Source organism: Chinchilla lanigera, unplaced genomic scaffold (genome assembly GCF_000276665.1).
Source record: "Chinchilla lanigera isolate Chin_1 unplaced genomic scaffold, ChiLan1.0 scaffold00009, whole genome shotgun sequence".
Classification (NCBI taxonomy): Eukaryota; Metazoa; Chordata; class Mammalia; order Rodentia; family Chinchillidae; genus Chinchilla; species Chinchilla lanigera.
Window position 1 is genome coordinate 29,562,991 of NW_004955410.1, and position 26,215 is coordinate 29,589,205.

General features: G+C 38.3%; 1 protein-coding gene across 1 annotated transcript in view; it reads right to left on the reverse strand.

Moving 5' to 3' along the window:
• The window catches only part of Jazf1 (JAZF zinc finger 1), a 137,302-nt gene extending 116,909 nt beyond the window's left edge, over window positions 1-20,393 (reverse strand). Inside the window, exon 1 of the mRNA XM_013510615.1 lies at window positions 20,321-20,393. The gene's annotated coding sequence lies outside the window, so the exon portion shown is untranslated. The remainder of the gene's footprint in view (window positions 1-20,320) is intronic.
• Window positions 20,394-26,215: the final 5,822 nt, after the last annotated feature.

The window sequence follows — 26,215 nt, forward strand, 5'->3', positions numbered from 1 at the left end:
GCTGAGCCTATCCATGTAGCCTGGCATATAAAACACAGAACCATTGGTATCAAGACAATAGCAGTGGTGCCTGGGCCGGGAAGGCCTGCATTTTAATGGGAAATCATACCCCCATGTCATGCTATTTGAGACTCTTCCAAGAACACCCTGAATCCTTCCACCATGGATGTCAAAGGTTCACCATCATCCTCTAGAGACAGAAGGCTATTTCATTCCAGCGATCTGCAAGCTGAAACCCAAGTTCAAATCTCAGTTCTCTCCCTGATGTGTAACCTCTTTTAGTTTTACTTTTCTTGTGTACAAAAGATCAGCCCTTTCATTAGGGATCTCTGTCCTAAACTATCCCTGCCAGCCCTCCTGCCTTCTTCACATCAACTTTCGGCCAATATGAATTCTTGACAGTCACAACAGGCGACAATATGATTCACCACAAAGTGGTTTTCTCATTCAACTTGTTGAAAATTTGCCAGATATACAATGGAAAAGAAAATTCATGCAGGTACAAAGTACCCAGTCAGTTTTCATCAAAATGTTATGATTGCAGGTGTCCTTATTTTTGTTGCATTCATGTTCAAGAAGGATGAAAGTGATCAGTAATGTTTGGGAAATTGCCCGGTGGTCCACAGTCATGAGTGTTAGGAAGGCGAAACCTCATGGCTTGTCCTCATTGCTTATGCATCTAAGTGGCTCTGATAATTGGGTAATTCACAGTCTGTCATAATCCACAGGTAGGAAAGGTCTGCTTTTCTAAAGACAGAAAGCTTTCAGGCCAAATCCTTGAATTTCCTTGGGACAAGAAAAGCCAAAGAGACCAGATCCTTGTATTTTATAAATCTTGTATGCTAGTTATATCTGGAATCTTATATCAAATGAAGAACAAATTCACAGACAAAAAAAGCAGGCTTTTCCAGGCTATAAATTAATTGCTTTTAATGGCAGGGCTTTTCGATCTGCTGCTTCCATTTTGGTATTTAGTACTAGAGTTAAAATCACTTTTAATCAGGAAAAAAAAGCAGTTGTTTCAAAAACAGTAACATGCTGAAGGGACAATTTCCTCTGATTCTAATTCTGGGGAATTTGAACTTTGGCCCTTGCTGTGGAATAATCTTACATATGCTTATCTGAAATAAGCAGCAAATCTTTTTGTCCCCTTTTAATCAAGAGGCTAAAGTTCTCCAAATGTTAACAGAATCAGTCCACACCACTGTTCATTTCCAAACTTCTCCATATCGGTTGGGATTCACTGCTTTAATAAACCAACAAAATGAATACAAGGAGTTTTAGAATGACAGAATCCAAATTCTAAATTACATTGTGCTGCAAAGTAGAATTCTTTGGACTGACTTTCTGTGTAGGAAGGTGAACACAGGTAACAATTTCCCAGGGACCATGTTCTCATATATACTACAGTTTGCATATAACATTCTGCAAACTTATTTCCTACCTGTGTCAAGGACAATTATAGAAGTCTGACAATCATCATCTTCCTCCATATCACAGTTAAATTTTAATTAACTCTAAATTGGAAATAATGCAGTATATGGGCTCTATTTGCATTTGTGAAAAGAATTAATTTTTGGATGAGAAAAAAATCTATTTTTCATGATCATTATTTATAAACTGAAGCAGACTGAAGGTTAACTCTCCTTGAATTTTTTTAATATAATTTTTTTATTTTGTTGTAACATACTTTCCTAAGAGAGGGTGACCTAACCTCTGAACCAGTTACTGATACACTTGTAATACAGTGATGGCAGTTGTGAATTTCTCTAGTACTTTGTCTACATCCCCTCTCCTAAGTGTTTTGGGATTTAGTAGAAAGCTAAGATTTCCCTGGGGAATGTGTAATAAATGTTGTCATCTGAAATACACATTGTGAGAGAAGTTGTTGAAGACTCACTGGAAGTAGCATTAAAACATCTATATTCTCTCCTCCTCAAAACACTTCTGAAAAAAAGATTAAAAATAGTCTACAAGGCAAAAATCTATTAGCTCAATAAAACATATTTGCTTCCAAATCATTTGTAATATGGAAAGCTTGTAAGCAGGCATCAGGACAAAATGAAGGGCAGATTTCAAGGACCTCTATCGTATGGACTATTATTTGGCCATTAAAGAGTAATCTTCAGGGGCTGGGGATTTAGCTCAGCGGCACAGCACCTGCCTGGCAAGCGCGAGGTTGTAAGTACGATTCCTGGTACCAGAAAAAAAAAAAAAAAAGTAATCTTCAAGATGTAGCAACAAAGAACATGCTCATGAATCAAGAAATAAATGTAAGTCCAAGTCAGAACTTTATACAAATGCTTATAAAATTAGAACGAGACTGAAATAATGAAGAAAACACACCTAAACTTGTGCAAGAAGAGTGCAATATAAATAATCTACCCTATTCTACCATTTTCAAATTTTACTTTACTACTTCTTTATTTATTTAGAAAATAGTTTTTCTCAGCCAGGCATGGTGGCACATACCTGTAATCCCAGCATCAGTAGGGTAAAGCAGAGGGATCACTGCAAGTTTGAGGCCAGTTTGGGAAACATGGTGAGTTTAAGGCCAGACTGAACTACATAGTGAGACCCAGTCCAATCCCCGCAAAAGAACAAAAAAAGACATATTTTTTCTTTAATGACCTACACAATATACTATTTTTTATAAAGATAACCAAGCAAGAGATGGTGGAAAAAATTAAAAGAAAAAGGAACCAATCTATTCTTATAGTCATGAATCTTACAAAAGGTTGACTGAGTAACTCATGTATCTAGTTCTTAAAATATTTGGCCAAAACAAGTCAAGACAATCTCAGAAAAAGTTATTAAAAGCATAAAGGGAGTAAGACACATTCTCAGTATGCCTTGTGGTCTGGAATTTATTGCAGTAGCTACATTTGTGAGTGTGTGGGCATGTTCGCATGTCTTTCTTTTTTCTAACATTATCAGCATGAGAAGAACTAGAAAAGCACTGTAGATTTTTCAGAAGTTCAGACAGCTGTGACAGCTACAGGGTTTCATTTATAGACACCGACACTGCACATTTCAGTACATATCAGACACAAAGGTTAAAATATGTACATATTGTTCTTCAGCATGAAATCTAAGCAAAGATCTAACTCTTGACAGTACAGAAAAGTTGCATTTCTATTTTCTCAAGTTGTTGTACAGCCAACATAACTTTGAGCTTTGATTTTTTTATAACCTAGATAAACAAACAAAAAATACCAAGCATCTAATAAAAATACAATCATTCTATATGCAAAATCTAACAGAAAATATATAACTGATAACAAGTACTACAAGAAAATCCAAACATGTTTATTTTATAGTTGGGCTCTCTCACGCAGCAGATATACACATATAGCTAGTATTAACACACATAAATGTCTATCATTCATGTCTACTGACCTCCTGAATTTATCTTTGAAATGAATAAGGACTGTAGATCCCAACATCCTTGTATTTCCCCAAATGTGACTACATGAAATAAACTGGTGAACATCTCCTTTTTAAAAACCATGTGACAAATCTTTTTAGAATACATTTATACTATATGACACATCTTTTTGGAGCACATTTGAGTGTATTCAGTAAAGAGCTGATTAACCCTCTTGATATTTACTCCTAACAAGAAATGAATACTTGTATTTTATAAATCTTGAGCACACTGCATTCTGTAAGTCTAAAGACTAATGAAAAATGAAAGAGAAAAACAAAGTCCCAAATCATAAATCCTCCCTGACTAACAGGCATTCCTCCCTTATCCCTAAAAGAAATTCATTCCTGCACATCTTGTTTGCATTTAACTTCTGAAGTTTGTCTTGTTCCATCTCTAGAACAAGTCAAGAGGCAGGGTACAGAGATATGATTGCATGAATAAAAACACATGAGCAATGCAGCCACTACATACATAAAAACAAGATGAGACAGAAAAATATTAACTGTCAAGTGATATGTCACATGGATACACATGTTTCTGTATTTTGTCATGAATGTTCAACCTGAAAGCTACTGGAAGTATCCAAATTTTCCCTTCCTGCTATTGCAAAACATGGTAATGTTATCAGGAAAAGCTAATGCTTTATGAGCAGCCTGCTGGCATCACTTTCAAGTTCTAAAAGATTTGCTAAAAGAAAAAGTGTTCAACATATCAACACTCTACAATACATTTAACAACCACACGACAAGGTGCAAGACTCTCCTGCTAACACAACAGGTTCTCCAGGGCAGCAGCTTGCACGCAGACTGGGTTTTACTCTAACTTAGGAAGACAGTGCTGTTTTTCTTTTATCCCCACCTACTTTTTTTGACACCAGCCTTACTTGATTTATAGTATTTTTATTACAAATGTGGTAATGAAACCTCACCTTGTGCAGACTGAAGGGGTGATGAGGGAATTGGGTGGTTTGGCAGTGGATGGAAGTTGAGAGCGAGAAGCAAGTTAGAAAAACACAGTTTAGGCTGACCCTGACACAGTCAAGTTCACGGGGTCCTCCTGCAGAGGAAGGGCACTGACTGCATGTGGCCATGCCTGGAAGGAGATGAGGACTATAAACTCGTTTTCCCTCTTCTGCGCCTCTACAAATGCAAAGGAGAAGCAGGATAATCGTGTGCAGTGACCAGAACTGGTGGCCATGATTCTCTAATGGGAAAGCAGTTCTCATTACATGCTTTTTTTGTTAGTGGAAACTTTTGAATAAAATTATCAGGAAACTCTCCAGAGCTGATCCTGCCATCTAACCTTCCCATGGGGTCCTTTAGAGGTCTGGGATTCAGATCTGAGAACTTGCAACTAAGCAGTGTAAGAAACAGGGATGCGGCAGGGGTTTGACTTTCCAGCTGCTCAAGTTCAGACAAGAAAAGAAAGCTGACTGGGGTATTCAAGTCAACAGGCAAGATGGAGTAGATTTCAAAGCTCTAAGGAACTGGACTAGTCGAGGTCAATGTCAATTCTAAACCAAGAAGTTTTGAAAAGCCCAGCAACCATTTCTTATTACGATCTTTCACCTAGGACTTGTGCTTGTTTGGGAGTTGGGGAGGGGATGGGGGCTACCGAAAAGACAGAACACCACAAGTCAGCAGGTGTACTCTTTCCTCCCTCATTCCATGCTCTTATGTCGGCTTCCCTGCTCTTCTAGGGACTTTATATTTTCATGGGCAGATCACAAGTGGTGAAATGGAAGGCATAAATCAACACAAGATGACCTTTGTTTTGCAAAAATCATACAAATGCTGGGCATGGTGGCACGTGCCTGTAATCCCAGCACTTGGGAGGCTGAGGCAGGATTGCTGTGGGTTCAAGGCCAGCCTGGGCTACACAGTGAGACTCTACCTAAACAACAACAACAAAAGAACCATACAGACATTTATCTAACCAGTTTCAAAAAAGAAACTTTATATGAATAATTTATCAATTATTCTAAGAGGACTAGGACTATAAGCCTTGACTTTACAGGACCTTATAGTCATCACCCAGAAGGGATCTTGGAAATTGGACCCTTCCTTTGTGTGTGAAAACACCTAGCACCTTTCTGACCATGCCATGGCACTGCTACATGCAAAACTGAAGTTCACACTAGTAATTTATAAACACTATGTTTTGCTTAGGATTAAATTGGCAAAAAAAAAAAATGTATGATAATCCTCAATGCCAGCAAAGAGTGAAACACTATTCTAATTCATGACTAGTAAGAAAAAAATAACTATTTCTTTACTAAAATAATGTAACAATCTGCATCAAACAGTATTAAAGTGTTCATAGCCTTGAATCCTAGTTCTAGAAACACTGCATAGGGAATTATAAACACAATTTATAACAGTGAAAAATGGAAAACAATCCAATGTACTAAGTATTAATGCTCCCAAATGGTTGTTGAAAAATATTTATAGGTTAACAAGTACAATTTATGGCAAAATTTTATGGCAGCCAGGACCCTGATTTTGTGGAACAATATGGAAAAATGTGGGGAAAAAAACACAAGTAGGAGGAAACATCCAGAAATATTAAAAATGGTTAACTCTGAATAGAAAGACTTAAGTATTCACAGTACCTTCTTTATTACACCAAACTTCCATAATGATTAGATGTTACTTTTATAAAATGAAAAATATTACTTTAATAAGATATTGAATCAAACAGACAAAATTACAACAACAATTGAAGTATTGCTTTTGGTTAAGTTTTTCAATAATTGGCCAAGACTCAAAAGCATCAAATTCCCACTCTGGCTAAGAAAGGACAAGACAGAAGCTCATACATCCTACACCAGAACCTGGTTCTGGAGGAGATTTGGGTGAGATGTATCAAGATTTTGGTTGTATACACTCAGGAATTCCCCTGATGGAAATGCACCCTGAGGGAATTACTGGACTAAGGTGCAAAGACGTGAACCTTAGTTGTTCACTGTTACACTGTTTATATGCTAGTAGTTTTTTTTAAAAATGAAAACTACCAAAATGTTCATAAAGGGTTGGTTATATCCATGAAAAACCTACACTAAGCCTATAGTAGGCTAGTATGTACCTACTATAGTGATAATGTACCTATAATTAATAATGTTACAAATATTTTCACAATGAAATTTGTTTTCAGAAAGGGGGGATTATCAAAATGGAATAGACAGTGTGCTCCATTTATATGTATAAATTAAAAAGTATATATGCCTATGTAAAATCCTAGAAGGGCAAAGTGGTATTTCCTGTGCATAAAGTTGCAAACAGAAATGATTTTCATTTTTCTCTTATAGGTTTCATTGATACATGATCATTAATAATAAGAACATATCTTTGTAACATCAAGAATTTCAGGATGGTTTAAAAACACTACAATAGAAACTTGTGACCCCAGACCATCTTAAGAGATGAAATGCTACCAACACGAGAGAAGACCCTCTCTCCTCCTTTTCCTGATATATCTGTTCCTGGAGACAATGATCCTAGATTTTACTTCTCCATTATGTGCACTTTTTAATGTTATTTACTGGCACAGGCATATTATTTTTATTTAAAAGATAGTAAAGCTGTTCTCATTTGGGGAGGATCTGAGCTATGCCAATCTCAAGATGGCTTTGGGAAACAGGTCAAAGCCAACAGCAAACCAACGCTTATATGAAGTTTGTAAATATGGCAGGGCCACCTGGGACCCTGCTCTGACCTGGGCAGAAATGGCTCGATGACACTGTTGGTGCCTCTGACGGGGCATAGGGGGAGAAAACAGAACAGGGGTACCATCGCCCAGCCTTCTGACGGTAAAAGAGTAACATCTTTTTGCCAATCATATCTGTGAATCCAAGTGGGTTATTAGAAATCACATACTACTGCATAGCAATGTCAAAGGACTTACAGCAAAATTTGAAGTTTATTGCAATTTTTTTCCACATACAGTACATGTGGATGAACACTCAAGGAAATGTAAAAATACCTTATTTGTTGATGAAATTTGAGTACTATTTCTTTCAATTTTTTATTTCTATTATTATTTTTGTATTTTTATAAAACATTTAAAGAGATACATTGCTCTACATATTGCTACTCAACCACCAGAATGACTACAGTTGAAATGACTGACGCTATAAATCTTTGCTGAGCATGCAGAATAACTGGCACTCTCACACCTTGCTAGCAGGAAAGCAATATGGTCCAACCACTTCAAAAAACTGGCTTTTTCTAAATGTTAAACATGCAACTACACCAAGACCAGCAACTCTACTTCTAGTAATATATTAGATAGAAATGCTATGTGTTCTCAAAGCCTAGTATATGAATACTCATGGTCTCCCTATTTTTAGCAGTAAAAGATAATCAACAGATGATGAACAAATGAATTATAATGCATATAATAAGATACCATGACAAAAAAATATGACATAATGCATGTGGATATTAGATGGCTGACCACCTGGAAATCCAGATTTAATTGCTTTGCCATAACTGAAATTATTCTATACATGATAAAATTACTCTCATAATTTACAGTTCACATAATAAATTTATTAGTAGGAGAGATAAGTGAAAAACATTTAAAAAAAAAAGAAAAATATTTATTTTGAGATAGAAAAAAAAAGTTGTTACCAGGCAGAATTCTACAGCTACAACTTGAGCTTCTGTCTTGAGCATCACTTGTGGCTTCAGGGTGTTTTGTGTCTACAGAATTAGATATTTACAGGCTTGCAATAGTTTTTCAGTGCAGTGCGCGTGCAGCCCTGGACATCATTACCCGTGCCTGCCAGCACAGGGTAGGCACACGCTGAGCCAGTCAGTGTAGCGCACGAATAGTTTTTCAATTTGAATTAAAATTTAACTTTGATATTACACATCCATAGGTAAGGCACCTTTAAAATTCTAAAAAATAAGAAGCTTGTTGCCATAGCCCTTAAGATAAACTGATGCCAAGGATCAGAAAGTGCTATTTTTTAAAAAAGGTAAATGAATTAATGGTATAATGTGCTTTTATTATTTAAAGCAATCTGGCTTTAGGGTTTCAAAAATATGTCTGCCGCTTAACAAAGATTAATGCAATGTAGAAACTAGCTTTTCATCTTATTTACTTAGCTCAGGAGAACTGCGTATCACTAAATCGGGTTGGTGCCAAACACGATGATAAAAAGGGCAATAAAAAGGAAGCAGGAGTTTTCGTATGGCCAAAACGAAGAACAAGTCTAAGCAACTTCTCAGCCAAGATGCTCCAAACAATTCCATCCCAGTAAGGAAGATGAAAAAAAAATCAAACAGGTTTGCATTGACAATGGATTCTCTTTTTCCTAGTAGTTGACAATACTGAGGCATCTGTACATGGCCCACACATACCACAGCATTAGTCTGGGCAAAAGGCAAACTTGGACCGTGTCTGACATAAAGGGGCAAAGTACCCAATTTGCCCAAGTGACACTGTGGTTCTTGAAACAACCACCCACCCTTGCTTCTCCACTTGAAATAAAAGCCTGAGTCTTTGCAGTCTGGCATAATCAAGAAAAGATACACGGATACTGCCAAGAAGGCAAGGACAGCTCCAAAAACCAGATCGAATTTCTGATCGTGACAAACGAAATACTATCTCTCAACTCATCAGCAGGAGTTGGCAAGAGCCATGTACACAGGCCTCACCACCTGTAAATTACACGGGCCCACGTTGTCACAAGCTCTGCAGGGGAATTTCAGTGATCAGGAAAGGTAGAAGCCAGTGGGAAGGCTTCTCTGCAGATCCTTCTGCTTGTCGAACATCACATTTATGGCCTTAGCAACGGTGCAGAGTGAATTGATTGTCAAGGAAAATGCACTAACTTGAATCAAGCCAGGGAAAAAGCCCCTGGGACAAGGCTGACATGAGTGCAGTGACCAGAGCTAAATTACCACCTGCTTAGGATGGAATGAAAAATCCTCCTCACTTGTCATTTGGTTTTATCAGCAACTGGAGACAATGACATAAAATACAACCTAGCACTTAAATTATTCAAGTCTGGTAATTCTACGTGGTCTGCACATCTGAATAAAGAACTATGTGTTTGTGCAAATTCCGAGCTTCAGATTTTAGAGCAGTGTGTATTACACAACACAACAGAACTGGAGGTTGGGAAACTTGAGGCTTATCTTGGCCATATCTCTATTCCGTGCAGTAATGAGAGAAAACATTTAATAATCTGCTACCTGAGAATCTGGGCAATCCAGACTAATGATAAGAACAGGGATATACCACGAGAAATCTGGGAGTTCAAATCATTTCCTAGCTATGTGGACTGAGGCAAGTTGCTGAATTTCTCTGATCTTTCTGAAAATGGGCTAAGAGCAATCTTTTAAAGTAGAATCATGACTCACTTATGGAAACATACAATTTCACAAGAAATCAGATGCCTGGAAATATGTGAAGTTTTTTATAAAATAGAAGTATAATATACATTTTAGTTTTGAATACTGCTTCAGCTGTGACCTATTCTACAGCACAGTGTGACACTGTATAACATTTGTGGACCACTGTACAGGAAGCCAGGTGGTGTGTTAGTATGGCGAAGCTGTGACATCCAGAAAAAAACAAGGAACCTGGAACCACATATGTATGTAGGTACATATACAGATCACATACATACGTGTATGTACCTTGAAAAGCTTCACTATTTAGAAACTGCAACACCTGAATCAGATGTTTTTAAGTTCTAATTGAAATATAGCATTTAAAAAATTATTTGTATATGATACTAATCACAGCATTTTCACAGTATCTGTTCTCACCACACCATTTTGAAGCTGTAGAAGTCACAGATATTTCGATATCACAATATGATAGTAGCAGATATCTCAAAATATTTAAACCTACTACTAAAGTCAAATTATGCAAACTAACTTAGTACCTACAGTTTCTCACTTGAGGCTTTAACCAAGAAGCGCACGTTACTATATTACAAATTTGTAATTTTATATTCTGACAACTGTATTTTAACAAATTGATTTTCTTCACAATCCTATATATTTTAGTTCACAAATTTAAAAACATTATTTTGGGAAGTAATCCAAATATTTCACCAGCTTGCCGAAAGGGTCAAAATCACACACACAAAAAATAAATAGAAAAATAACAGAGTAAGAGTTCACACAACCTCCTTGGGACTCCATTTCCTTAGTTAGAGAAGAGAGATACAAGTTGTGAGGCAGGGTCACTGTGAAGAACTATGACTTAGTCAAGTACATTGATTAGTACCCTGAACCTAGTAAGTGCTCAACTAAAACATTCTCCTCTGTTGAAAACAATGGTACAAAATAAGTAATTCTCTGTATACTGTATTTCATCTTTTTCTTAGTAAGACAATTTCAATAAAACTTTAGATGGCTTTAGGATAATGGTTTCTTTTTATTTTTTATTAGTACATCTTTGCGAGACATAATGCATACATTCATCCTGGGAGTTGGTACAAACACATACCACATCTTAGTCTGCTTTCTTGTGACTCATCTGTCATTTGCGGGCTGGGCTTGTGCCTTGTTTGGGATGGTACCTCTATGTGGATGTCATGTCTTTCTATGTCCAGACTGCTCTTGCTGAAAGCAGCCAGGCACAGGTCAGAGGGGAGGCACTCCAGGGCAGCACTTGCATGGGGGTGGAGGATGGGGTGGTTTTTCAGGGGACATGCAGCTGACTTAGCTGTGCTGCCCTGAGCCAGTGACCAAAGTCTTGGCTATGGTGGAGGAAATGAGAACAAGTTATTTAGAAACTGAGAACACGGAGGTATTTTAAAGCTTGCCAGTGAGAGGGCCTTCAAAGGCAGGACAGGTCTTTAGGCTCAGCATAATGAACCTCAATGTGAGAAAATTAAGTAATGTTTCAACTTGAGTCCCAAATCAACAGTCTCAGCAATATGAGAGTATTCTGCAAATGAGAATGTACTAGAGCTACAGAGGGAAGATTCATGGTCTTCTTAATTAACTCCAAGGTGCTGCACATAAGGGGAAAGTGATAAATCAAGTAGATTACTGCCAGCGATCTGAATTTCCAAATGAAATAAGAGAGGTGTACTGCCTTGAGTCATTTTGTAAATGTGTATGGTGGGGGCGGAGGGGGATCTCCAAGGTCATCTCTTATGTTATAATTTGCCACTTTGTGATTTAATTTTATGCCATGTGCAAAGTGTTTGCCATAGTCAGGTGTGAAGAGGCAGGAAACAGAAGGATAAGTAAGACACACAACGGGAGGGCAACAGGATACACACAGATAAAACTGTGCCTGTCACTTGTGCATGTATTCAAAATGCATTTATTGGTTGTGACACTGCTTTTTTGAAAATGGGAGCCTAAAATTGGGCTTTATATCAAATATATATTATATACATGTGTATTTCTTTTCTTTGTTTTTTATTTTACATCTTTCCAAGTCAGCAGAGAGATCTAATGCATTCTAAGAGAGGGATACATAATGATTTATTCTACCATTCCACTGCTGACTACTTATAGAGGAGATAATCATCTCCATACTTCCTAGATGAATAGGTGAGTGACCACTAAACAACATTATGCCTCCCAAAACACCCCACTTTGGAGGGATGTGAAATAATGGGCTGGCACTGGAGGAGCTGAGCTTGTACTGAACATTCCTGTACTCACCGGTAGCAAGTGGTTAAAATGAGAATGGGAAGAAACCTGGGATTAGAGAACCAGGGAATCCTCTCCAGGTGATGGCTAAGGTCATGGGACAGAGCAAATGTAGACAGAGAAGGAAATTACTAGTGACAAAACTTATGGAGAAGTCACTACTCATATGGCAAAGATGTAGGAGAACCAGCATGGAACAGGCTCATGGGTCCAAGGGAGAAAAGATTTCAGAAATAGAAAATGGCCAACAACTTCAAAACTGGTGGGCCCAGGAGAGCAAAGTCTTAAGGAAGATATTGCAGTTATCCACGCCAAGAAAACAGAGACAGGGAGGGGAATTCTTACAATAGGCAAGACTGTATGATATACGTAACACGACTAAAGGAAGCCAGACAGTTTGAAGCCACACAGATGAGAGATGAGTATAGCATGCAGGCCACTGTGACAGCTCTGAACACAGGAGAGGAGAATGAAAAGAACATGTGTAAAAGATCCAGATGCATTTTGTGGTTAAAAAAAAGAGGAAAGCTAAGACCAGACACAGAAATGGCCTGTGTTTTTCTTAGCACAGGAACTGAGGGCTTCTGCTGCAATAGGGAATTCCTTCGGGAACTTGAGTACAGTGGGAAATATTTGAAACTGAACCATGATAAGTTCAGCAAGGTTTCACTGGAGAGGAAAGGATTACAGAGCAGTTCTGAGGGTCCAGCTCAGGATAGAAAGCTTATGTTTGCAGTGGGATAAACTAACTGCATTACTCTGTGCTTTTCTGGAGTGACTCTCAGCAGCTGCAGGGTACAGAGAGGTGTAAGGTTTATCACAGGTTGAGGAACAAAGGTAACAAGGCAGCAAGGTTATGGGCACAAAGGAATTAATCTTATTGGTAAATGCACAGTTGATATCCAGCAGCCAGCCAAGTGTGGAAGCGAGATAAGGCAGGAAGGGCTGAATCCCTACAAGTCTTAAGCAAACGTGGTCCCACAGACAGGAAGGGGAAACACTGGCCAATAGAGCAGCCTCAATTTGAGGTAATGAAAAGTACAGCAGCTCTTGCTTAGGAAAAGGTTCAGGAAACGGGTTTCTACACAAGGATTCTAAGTCTATTTCTAGATGGTTTCAGCACCACTGATTGTTACTGGCCTGCAATAAATTTGAAGGTTTTGAAAAAAGTACTACAGTTCTGAACTGGGCTCAAAGATGCACAGCGTCAATATAAATATTGATGAGTTAGCAAAGACTAAAAAAAGTGGCTTACTGTAATTTGGGCTGTTTATGCAACCTGATTAAAACATTGTCTCAGGAAAAAACTGTAGACCATAAAGACTTCCAGCAGCCCAGTGCTTATCAAGCGAATCATTATCAACCAACTCTGCCATGACTCATCTCTTCTACTATATATTTTGTGCCAGCAACACAGCCTAATTCTGTGGGAGCAAGCCAAAATGTCTCACAAAGGCTCTCTTTCTAGGTTCCCAATATCCCTTAAGAGTATATGGTCTCTGCAGCACACAATAACTATTGCAAATAGGTTAGAGATATTATAAAGAAAATCCGGCAGGGAGCCATCTCAGCTTTGTTTCAACTGATGTGCATAAAAACATTGGCTAAGAACATGGCAGCATGATGTCTGGTGTTTGAGACCTAAAAGCATGGAACATGTTTATGGCATGCATTAGGCCACAAACCTCAGTCTGGTGCTGGGGTACACAGAACTTCAGATTTGGTAGACAAAGGAGGGAAATAGGAAAGTGGGTTTTGTACTGCAATAAATATGACTGCTCTTGGAAGACCATAAACAGGTGGTTTCATGAAAAAAAAATTCACTGCTTTTAGATTTAAGAAAAAAATAAAATGCTTCAGGCTTGTCTGTATAAAATAAATAGAAGGCTAGTACAAGCTCGGCTTATTACAGCATTTTTTATGAGGCTGTGACTGACTATAATCTAGCAAAAATGACTCCAACTGAAACAGCACGGGTGAGAGTCAGGGAGGATTAGGTGTGGTTTTGGAATGGGAAGAAAAGTAGGAAAGAGGAAGAAAGCTTTCATTAAACTGTTATGTTCTGGTAGAATGTGGAAAATAAAGCATCCAGACTCATTTTATTTTCATTTGAAACAAGCGCTTATTTAGCATGTTTTTACCTTAAATCACTGCACATATTTATAATCACTGTTTTCAAGTCTTTGTTTCCTAAATCCAACACCTAGGTCATCTCAGGGAAGGTGTTTAATGCTTTGCTTTCCTTCTCAAAAGAAGATTTTCCTGTTTCTTTCATGTCCAGTAATTTTCTATTGTACAACAGACATTGTGACATGGAATTCATTTCTATGAAGACTACTGTACTGAGGTTTGTTCTAGCAGGCAGTTCAACTTCAGACTTACCAAGCTGAACTTGTGTAGGCCTAGATTTACACTTTATTAGATTAAATCTCTGGAAAAGCAAAACGCTTCCTAAGATCTTCTAACTTGTCAGGATTTACTTCTAAGCTCTTGTCTCCTCTGACAATCTTACAGAGATTTGTTTGTCTCTAGGCATTGTTGGAGTGGCTCTACAGCAAGCCATATTTTAGAATAAAATTCTTATTTCTAATATGAGGCCTTTCTGGTATCTCAATTGGATGACGAAGACACTGGTGGGTGGGCCATACTGGAATGCAATATGGTGTCTCTATTCCACTCCCGCCCTGCAGCAGCTGCTCTGACAAGACTCACTGTACTACTCTGAACATGTGCAGCCCACCATCAGCCAGGGACTCACAAAGGATCCTCCAAAGAATTTCTGGAAAGCCTACACAGCACACTCATCTTCATCTTCTCCCTCATCCCAAAACACCTAATGCGCACACACACAAAGAGACAGAGAAAGATAGATATTACAGTAGCTTTAGTTGCCCCAACCCTGATTTCTGTCTCCTGGGAGCACTGTGTTCTGTTTGGGCCTAGCTCATCACACTAAAGTAAGGACAAGGTCCTTAGTGAGAGACAGGTGATTACCTCCTAAGCATCCTTTCTCTCAGCGATCATAATTTTGTAAAACCTATTGTCCAGAGTCTGAAAACCATTATTTCATATATTTGTCTATTTATGGTAAGACACACAGTGATGATTATCATTTAGTATGGTATTATGCAGCAAGCCAAATGAATGCCGAATAAAAGTATACAAATTTGATTTTCATCCAGAGGCCTTTCAATGCACAGTAGCAGCAGGGGCTCTGATTACTCATAGAAGTATCTCTACAGTTCTTGGGGATATTCATTCACTCACTTTCATTCACTCATACACAAATTTGTCCATTCCATTGATAAACATTAAGAGTCTACAGTGCGCCAGACACCTTTCTGGAGGCTAGGGACACAGCGGTGGGAGACAGAAAATGTTTCTGCCTTTGTCGAGCTTATTTCCTGGTGGAAAGTGTCCCAGCTTTGCTCCAAAGCAATGCTTCTTCTGCAGTTGTTCCTCTAAGTAGTGACTTGACAGAGAAAGAGAGTTACTATGAGCAGAATATAGAAAATTATAAGCTTACAAATATAAACTTATATAGACATGCTTAGTATATATGCTTTACATGCACTACGTGATACAATACTCTCAATAAGAAAGGTATTTTATTAGAGATGAGGAAACAAAGGCAGATTCTTGCCAACTCGGTCACACAACTCATGAACAGCAGATGAGCCTCTAACATGAACAGTCTGACTCTGCTCCTATACTCAAAGCCACTGCACTGCTACATTTCTAGATACAATAGCAGTGTGGGGTAAAACTGGAGTAGTTTCTGAGCAAAAAAATAACAGCTTTGCTGGGCATGATACCACACGCCTGTAATCCCAGCACTTGGGAGGCTGAGGCAGGAGGATTGCAGGAAGTTCAAGGCCAGCCTGGGCTACATAGTGAGGTCAGGGCCAGCCTGAACTACATAGCCAGACCCAGTTTGTTTTCTTAGAAAGCAAATAAAAACAAAACAAAACAACAACAACAAAACTCAGCTTTATTTTTAGTAGAAGTCAGCTGGGTGTCTGAGAGGTTATAAGTAGATGAGTCACTTTAACAGAGATATAAGAGGAGATGGTGAATGGGTTATCAGACTTAGGCACAACTTTTTTTTCATTTTCCCAGATGACTATAAGAAAAAAGACAGTACTCTGCATTCGGAATCAGAAAAAGAATAGAAAGCCATTCTGAATAAAAGGCTTTAGGGATCCTTGGAGAATCTAAAAAGGGAAGCGGAAGTGATACTTCACTAGCAACTTCCAACTCATGTATGCAGAACATTAGTCTCATAGATGGGTCAAGAACAAATAAGCCAGGCTAAAAGTTGATTTGGAAACTCCAATTTACATTTTTTTTTTTTTTTTTTTTTTTGTACTGGGAATTGAACTCAGGATCTTACACTTGCCAGGCAGGTGCTGTGCTGCTGAGCTATATCCCCGACCTTCCAATTTACATTATTTTAATAAAAAACATTTTGTAGAGAATAAAGTGTTATGAAGAGGGTTGGCCACATATATCACCATGTCTTTACGCTATTTTAGTTGTCTTTTTCTGGACAGTCATAGTTACTAATAAGCTACCTTGACACTTCAAGACAGACAATGCCTGGTGGACAGTACCCATGGATAGTCCAGGGCTCTCTACAAGCTTCTTACAGAGCCTCACCTGACTTTAGCAGGCAGACTGCCCCTGCACGCCTTATTGGTAAGTCATGGTGAAGGATGGCTTCCTGTGTACTCACTGCCCTCTGCTCTTTCTTTCCTATTGGCTGCAGATGCTAAGGAATCCTTCCCACTGTAGCTGAGGCCTGCAATGCTGGCATTCACCTTGCACAAGTTCCATGGTAGTTCAGTTCTTTCCAGTCCAGTTCCATGGTAGCAAAATGTCATATGGGATTCCTAGTCACCTCTCTCACAGTGTTTGTAGCTTTTGTTGTTTCCTACAGTTTCATTGCTTTAGGTTTCTAATCTCTGATTATCAGGGGCATGATTATTCTGTATTCTTTTTGTCCCCTCTGCCCAGCTGTGCTATTCTGTTTTTCCAGTGTTAGTCTTCCAAATTCTCCTCTTACTTTTCTTACTGTGTACTTAACTCTGGTATCCAAACAAGTCTGGCTGTACAGTGGTCAGATTTTAGAACCCAGCTGTGTATGTCTGAACCCAATACCTCTTGGGTACTATTATTTACCTCCCCACCCCCATTTTTCTCACAACCGTGAAGGTTTTCCAGAAGCTGTATGACATTAAGTACTGTGGCAGATTGAATGCCAAATCCAAAATCCAGCTGAATTCCACAAAGTCATTCCTTAAACAGACTTGCTTTTAAGCAAATCAATGATTTTTCTCTTTCTATCTATAAGTATCTATTATGCTCAGCACATTATTAAAGAGCATAACCTTGCCAGGTGTGGGCACACACCTGCAATCCCAGCACTTGGGAGGCTGAGGCAGGAGGATCAAGGTGAATTTCAGGGTAGCCTGGGCTACACAGTAAGACCCTTTCTCAAAAACAAAAGTATAAAACAATTATTGTTTGATTAATTTTTCATGCCTATATCTTGTAATCTGAGCAACTACTTTGAAAATAACAATATGTAATATATTAACTGTTGTTAATCTCCTATTATCTTGTTTTAAAATTCTGTATCATTGTTTTTATTTTTTTCTCTTTAAAATAAAAAATTAAAACAGGCTAAATAAGTGCAATGATTGCTACTGATCTATTACTTCTTTTTCTTTTCAAAAATAGTCCAAAAAGCAAGTTTCATGTTAAGGACCAGGACTCTCTGCTGATTCATTAGTCAATGTCACTGGCAAATAAAGTTTTCTCTTGATTTTGAGATACTCAAGTGTGCATCAGGGTTGTATTAACACGTATCTGAATGGAGAATAATTAATTCACTTCCAGTCTTCTCTGCTCAGCAGAATGAGAGTATATTTCTCTCTGCGGTCTAGGAAAAGATAAATCTCATTTTTTAAACAGTATTCCTTTCTGCTGTAGTCAAAATATTGATGTCAAGCTGTTACCTTTTCACTTTACTTAGCCCTTAACCCTCTCTTCTTGAATCCTTACTACTTCATCTAAATTTTGATTCTGTGTGTTTCCTTTTTTCTACCCAAGGTCCGTAAGACTCCTTTTAGTATATTTTTCCACTGTGATCATACTGGCAGTTGTCAGTTGCTTGGACCTTTCTTTTGTTTATGAGGCTTTTATTTACTATTTTCAAATGTCCAGAATGTTCACTGTATGTTAAGTACTATACTATGAATGTGGTAGCATCCTCCAAGAGTGATCTTGTATCAGCAGTTAGTAACCTTTCCCACATACTCCTTCCCTTCACTGTAGGGTCATTAGTAGTATACTTACAGATCTCCTACATATGTCTCTGCTCTACTGGCTAGGACTTGACTTGTCAAATTATTTCCCTAGCCTTCTAAACATACTGAAGTTTCCAGATCAAGGCCTATCTTTTTCAGGTCTCAATTCCAGTTTATAACAAATACAGGAGATGTAGGAACCCACCACATGATACCTTAGAGAAACAGCCAAGAGAAGACAGACTGGATGGGAGAATTTTTGAGATGACTGGTCCATCTCTTCAATAAGTCATTTCATCAAAGGGATTGGGCTGGATTAAAAGAGTTGAGGGACAAAACAGCTAGGCCTAATGTGATATTCTGGTCTAGACAATGGTCCAAGCAAATCAATTACAAAGACATATTTAAAGTGGTAAGACTTTAGCATCATATAAATCTGTATATTCGTAGGTGACATTTTACCCAAATCACAGTAGCTTCAATTTATTAAAAGTATTATTAAGCTGGGCGTGGTGGCGCACGCCTGTAATCCCCAGCACTCGGGAGGCTGAGGCAGGAGGATCTTTGTGAGTTCAAGACCAGCCTGGGCTACAAAGTGAGCTCAAGGCCAGCCTGAACTGCATAGCAAGACCCTGTCTCAAAATGACAAAAAACAAAACAAAAACAAATAAAAGTATTATTAAATATAATTCATCTGTATACCTATTCATCCTATTCTCCATATTAGCAGGCTAATATTAATATTAACTCATATAAGTAATGTATAATCAAAGTTTTTAAAACCCTTGTTAATTACTGGAAACAACATAGGTTCTATGAAAAACCCAACTAGCACGTACATCTTTGTATCTGATGTGATTCTGAGGTGTTCTATTTATGTGATTTTGAAAGTGTTCTATATATGTTGGAAGTTACAGGTAATGAAAAACTATAGATATCCCATCTCTCTTCTTAGGAAGACTGATAAAGACAAAACGCAAGAGATATACAAATAGATGTTTATATTAATGTACCCATTTGAAAATATGCTTCATAGAACTTGAAACTGATTGAACTTGAACTTGAAACAGGTGACTAATTCACAGCTCTAACTGGGCAGGAATTAATATTTCCTAAAACAGCATTAAAATTCATTCCCTGGCTTCTCTTCAGATCATGAACATCAGACTCTGGTACCATAAGACTGGAAACACTCTTCACCTTATATAAGAGGGACAATCACTAAAACTTATTAACTGAGTTACGAGCAGAGAGTTTCTCATTTTCATTAAAAATTAGTTTTGGTTTTACTTTGTCTTTTTTTTGCCTGGGAATGTGTGTTTACTTAACCTATAGTGATTTTAAGTTCTCTCCAAAAAATTACTGTTTCCTTAATTATTTGAGTAGGCTGAAACACTAACTTTTCTTTCAGACCTGATATATCAAGTTCAAAATGGTTCTCCAAAGTTGGGTTTGTGTGTTCAGTATAAATAAAAGCTATTTCACATGTTATTCTACACAGATGGGTTCAGTTGCCGAGAATGTTTTTAGTATGAGTTGCTACTAAATAACCTTCTGAAATTAAATTATTTCAATTTGTTATTTTCTGATACATTCTGATATCCAACCATGTTTTGAATTCATAAAGTACCTCTTCACCCCAGGACTTAAAAGGTTCACTCAAACATAAATCCATTAATCTTCTACACTGTCTTACGAAGTCAAAAGAGCATATTATAACGACGCATACAAAATACTTCCAGAAAGGACTTATAAATCAGTCATGTTTTCAGCCATATGCACAGAAGACTACAATCCTCCATCTTCCCAAAAGAGAAACTAGAACATTCCATATAGAAGTTGCTTTTAAATAATCTCAAGGAAGCACTTTCTACTCTTTTAAAAGATACATTTAAAAAGTAAATAAGTGGCAGATGAGGTTGCCATAAATTCTTGATGTGGCTTACCTATTAATGTAACTGAGAGCAACATAGGTTGGCTGCTGTAATTCTTGTTTTTCTAAAACACGTGGATCTGTATCTGCAATAAAAACACAATTATAATTTTTAAAGTTTTGCACCAGAATATATGAGGTTACCTAACATAAAGTAACAGAAGATAAACAGAGAAAAAGATTAATTTAGAATACCTCTTTTTAAAGGAAACTCAGCAAGCACATTTGTTCATTCATTCATAAATAACAAGATATTGCATTACTTTTCAAGGGAATTCCAAACATCAACAGTGATAAAATGCCCATCTGTCACACAAACTCTTGCACAATCCCCCTCATAAATATTGGTTTTCACTGCTTACAGTTACAATGTTGGCATGGTTTTCGGTGGTTAATCGGCCTAAGAAAGAGAGTCTCTGTTAATTATGCTCACTTCAATGCTGGAACAAATTAGTTTCCATTGGAAAGCTCCATCAATTTGAAAATCTACTGAGTATTGTTCTTGTTCACTGAACACTTTTCTGAGTTTGGATTCATATTCTGGAGGGCACCTCTTCTCCTTTTAAAATGTATAATGAGTTTATTATAACTTTTCTAGACTCTGAATCAGAAATTCTCATACTGGTTCAGAGTCAACAAACAGCACATTCACAAGAGGGGTTTTCCCTTCAACACCATAGCAACGCTTCATAATGGCGCTTCTCTAGCACAGCGCCAGGAATGTACTTCTCACACCCAGAAACAGGCTTAAGCTTATCAGACGGAGAAACTGCATAAATATATGCAAAAACAATGTGTATATAATATCCGCATAAATGGAGGAAAGTGACAACACGTTTTCTCAGAAAAAGGTTCGGACATTTCCCACAGATTCCTTTTCATTGTAACCTTGTCTAAACCATCGCATTATTAGATGCCTTCCAGCTGCACTGGGCAGTAACACCTCCTTTGATGTCATGGCAGATGTTGTTTCAAGCACCTTTGCACAGGAAGTGTTTACTGCACATGGTAGATGTGAGATCCATGTACGAACTCTAATGGGCAGTAACGGGTGACAGAGAAAGGGAGCAGACAGAGTGGCAGAGAACTTGGTGGCAAAAATGAGAGCAGAGAAATCCATTTACAATGCTTCTGACTCCCAGACTAAAGACTAAGACTGCACAGCAGGACTAGTGTTATTCTTAGTGTTAAAATTAAGAATCTCATGTTCACTTTATTGTTTTTCCAAAGCCAAGAATTTCAGGGACACACTATTCAGAAATCCTGCTTTCTTGGTTCTTTGCCATTACAAGTCCTTGAAAGCCAAATTCTGAAACAAGAGACAAAGATTCTCTGAATGGCTCCATCAAGTCGGGTCTCAGAGTTTTGGCAGCACAAGTGAGAACAGATCAGAAACTCAGCATTTCCTCCCAATCTCACCACAATTACTTATGCAATGGAGGCTGCTCCTCCATCGCAGGTGTGGAGATAAAGCAAACTGTTCTGTAAATGGAGGAAACCATTCTTTGAGGGAAACTTCGTTTTCAAACAGGAACGACCCTTACACTCATCTAAGTTTGCTATAATAAAATGGGCATCTACCTTTCTCAGAGGCATGCACTTACTGAAGAGGAGTCAGTGGAACTATGCTCAATAGGGAAAGGCTTTTGTCCAGAGAAATGGCCCACAGCAAGCAGGGCAGGCCAGGGGTGCACACAGAGACTGACATACAATCCTGCAGGGTCTTTCCAGATGCTCAATGAGGTAAGACACAAGAGACTGGAGACAAAACCCAGGAAAATGTGAAGGAAGAAGATAAGAAAGAGCAAGGCAATAATTGCAATGGTCCTTGTGGGCAATTTCTCATAAAAACGGTCCACTTCAAATTTAAATATGAATGACTGAGGAGCTTTGCTCTTCAGACAAGAGCTTGAACTCAGATTACTTACAAACTATTTGTTCAAAGGATGTACCATGCATGGCTTCAGAAAGTATATTATTTTGAAGGAAAAGAGCACCATTTTGAGCCTAAAATTTGTGAGTAAAGTGGTGAAAAGTTAAAAAGCCAACAAATATGTTTATAATCTCTGTCTTCATTCTTATAACTGACTTCCAACCTGTCTTCTCACAAACCACCATCTAAAGTTTTAATTCTCAAATGATATAATTTTCTTTCTTTTCACTTCCTTTTTTTCTTCTTTTCCTCCTCTTCCTCCTTTCCCCTTTCTTCCCCTTCCCTATTCCTCCTTTTTCTTTTTTGTATGTTTAGGATAAAACGCAGGGTCTCACACATACTAAGTAAGCACTCTACCACTGAGCTATATCCTCAACTCCTCAAATTATATAATTTCTAAAGTATTTAATATTTATTATCTTTCTAAGCTAATTGATTATTTTCACCTTTCTCTTTTATTGGTGTGTATGTGTGTACACGTGTTCATGTGTACACACACACACACACACACACACACACACACACACACACACAGAGTCTGCCAAAAAATGTGTATACACTTCAGGAAAAGAAAAACTTGTACAAATGTTTTAATACTAAGCTTTTTGAGACCTCATGAGATTAATACAAGTTACCTTTGGCCTCTACAATTACAAGAGGTGCTCAAAGTGGTGCCATTAGCTTCCAGACATTTATTAGCACTGTGAACTGCTTCTTAGGTAACCTTGGTTATTGAGATTGCTGCAAATGCATTTTCAATTTCTTCTCTAAGGGCTGGCAGTGTAGTGGGTTTTCTGTGATATACAACATCCTCTAGGGTCCTCCATACGAGGGCAACTGTTGAACAACACCATACTTTTCTTTTTCTGAAGTATGTACATATTTTTTACATTCTCTTTCTCCCTCTCATATATATATATATATACACACACACATATGTATACATTTATTTACATATACATATATACATATATATGCATACATTTACTTTACTTTGTTTTTATACTTTGGATCTCAAACATTCACCACAAGCCCCTGTACTGAAGGCTTGGTTCTTGGCCTGTGGTGGTACTGGAAAGAAACCTTTAGGAGGTGAGACCCACTGGAAGAAAGTCAGGCCACTGGGGGTGTGCCCTTGAAGGGGATACAGGGACCTGGCCCTCCTTTCTCTGCTTCCTGGCTATGTGAGGTGAATGGCATTCTTTGTCATATGCTCCCTGCCATTATCTTCTGCCTCACCACAGTCCCAAAGGCAACAGATCCAAAAGACCACAGACTTAAACTTCTGAAACTGCGGGCCAAAACAAAAATTTCCTTCTTATAGATTATCTCAATGATTATGTCACTGTAATGGAAAACTGAGTAATGCAACAAAGCTTTAGGAAGCCTTTGAGAAAGGAAAAAGGAGTACTTTATATAAAATTCTGAACCCTATATGAAGTTCTCTGATACTCAAACAAATGGTGTCAGGCCCTAACAGTCACAAAACTACATTGTGAAATCTTATTTTGCAAAGAATCCAGAATGTTCAGGATTCTATTGCAAAGCAAGACTTTGAAATTTTCTTTTCTTTTCTTACTTTGCTTCACCATATTCCATAATATATGCTGGATTTATGCTCATAAATCCTCAAGTCATAAGTGGGAGACAGACTTCTGGAAGTTTTCAAATGTTATCTACACTATGACAAAAAGATTTTCTGGAAGCACCTTAGAGAGAACTTAGCTTTTTTTCTATAATGCAGATGGTTGATAACCAGTAAGACAGAAGAACTTCCAGACAGACATCCACCAGGCCTAAATCTTTTTTTTCAGGTTAAACGTTTTGTTAGACAGCCTTTAGAACACTCACTGAAGCTTTGAGTTTTTAAAATGAAGTGGGGCACTTGGTGAGTAGAGTGGGGCACTCAGAAGTGAGTAGAGGCCAGCACAAGTGCTACTAGAAGAACTACATCAACTGCTGGCCTCAAATAAACATCAATTCCGTCACTCACTTCCTGGCTGGCTGCTGTGTGGTGATCATGACTCACCATTTTATGGATTTAATTACACTCTTGAGCTCTTCACATTCAGTAAAAGTATAACAGCTGCCTTTATTATTTCTCCCTCCCTGACAGAACTGTAACTGCCTGATACTAAACATTCTCTACAGGGAAGGATTTGAGAGACAGATTAGGATTTTCACAGTAGGATGGTTTCCCCACGTACCATGCAGTGACGTTCTCCTTGTGAGGTTTAAAAAGACAGAGGGAACATTATCAGACTGAACTAGAGAAAGTCTTGCTATTTCCTGGATATTACTGAACTCAATGAAAAATGTCCTTATACTATGCGCCAATATCGTAGAAGAAATTTTCTGCATATGGTAAGTTGCTACAACAAGGAAGTTAGTAAGAAATAAAATGGCCAAAGCATTTATCTCTCCAGATACTTCTCTAGCTTGTTTGTTCCAATAAAATATGGAACTGGAGCACTGGTTATAGTTGTCTAGAAGTGGAATCCACTCTAGTCAGTTGTCTGTGGATAGAAACATTTGGACTTTTCGTAGCCACTTGATGCTCCTTAAACTGGCAATGTGGCAATTTCTATAATGCAGCTATCCACAACCACACCGAACACCACTCTACCACTTTCATATCACTCTGAAATGACAGGCAGATACACTTAAACTTTTCCAGCATGGCAGAGAAAAGCCAAACACAGCACTGCCAGAAATTCTGACACTGTTTCTGCTTCAAGCCATCCCTGCCCACTCTCTTCCTTGCATGTGCATCGACTTCAAGTTGACTGAAGGCCAAAGAGTTCAAATATTAAAATGTATTTGAAAGTACTCAAGTGATAAAAACCTATCTACTTACTTCAAAGTTTGTAAAAGAGCATCCCCTACAAGTGGATGGCAATGTATCTTCTGTAGCCATCACCCTGGGGTAATATTCTGAACTCTATGATAAGGACTTAGCTATTAAAACCAAACTCAGGTACAAGTACAAACTTTCCATAGGTCATGTGATTTTTAGGGACTCATGGTTTTATACACTCAAATGAATTTCGCAAGGCTCTGCTGTCAAAGCACTAGCTGTCACTGCTCCTCAGGCAGCAACTACTAGGAAAGGAACATTGGGAATCCTTTTCATTAGGGACTAGAATTCTAGGTGATCAAGGAAGGCTGGACACCACAGACCACCCTGTTCACTCCATGAGGCTCATGTTCATCCGCTGTGTTATATCTCTAGCATTGGAAATGAATGACAACCAAGGGTCTGGTTTGCAACATTTCTAATAAGTAGCCTTTTGTAGTGTGATCTTCAATCCTTTACAAAAACTCTACCAGAGTTACATGGTGGGTCAGCCAAGACTAACCAATGAGATCACTGGCTGTAGCTAGTATACCTTACTGGGATTTTATATACCTAGAACTACTTCTAAATTAAGAAAGTCAGAAAGCAGCTGCATTGACCTTCAACAAAACGAACGAGGCCTCTTTGGGCAATGAGTGATCTGTGGGCTGGGAGGCAAGTGTGAGAGGAAGACATAGTATGCCTCTTGAGTGGCTTCTAATTCTGTGTTCTCCAAACACCAGTTCTTTTCTAAGTATGCATGGCAACTGTGGGGGGCCTGAGAGGATGTGGGTGGAAATGCATAGGGGATTTGCAGCGCTGGGAAGACCCCGGAGGAGAAAACGCCTACCCAGCCAGATGAGCAATTTTGAAGATCTGGGCTAGACACACTATTCTGTCTTTGGAGCCCTTCAGTGATTTCAATAATAACTAACACATGTGGTCTTCCCCCAGCTGTTGAATTTGTAAAGCTGCAGGGCTTTAGAGTTTGTTCAGTGCAGCTTTTCACAGCATCCTGGGTGGCGTTTGTCACATCTTTTCCTTACTCAGTACCATTTCCTTCCTGCCACCATTACTGTGCTAACTCCACTGAATATGGTTTTCCCCTTCCATACCTTGCAGAGGTGAGGAACTTGTCT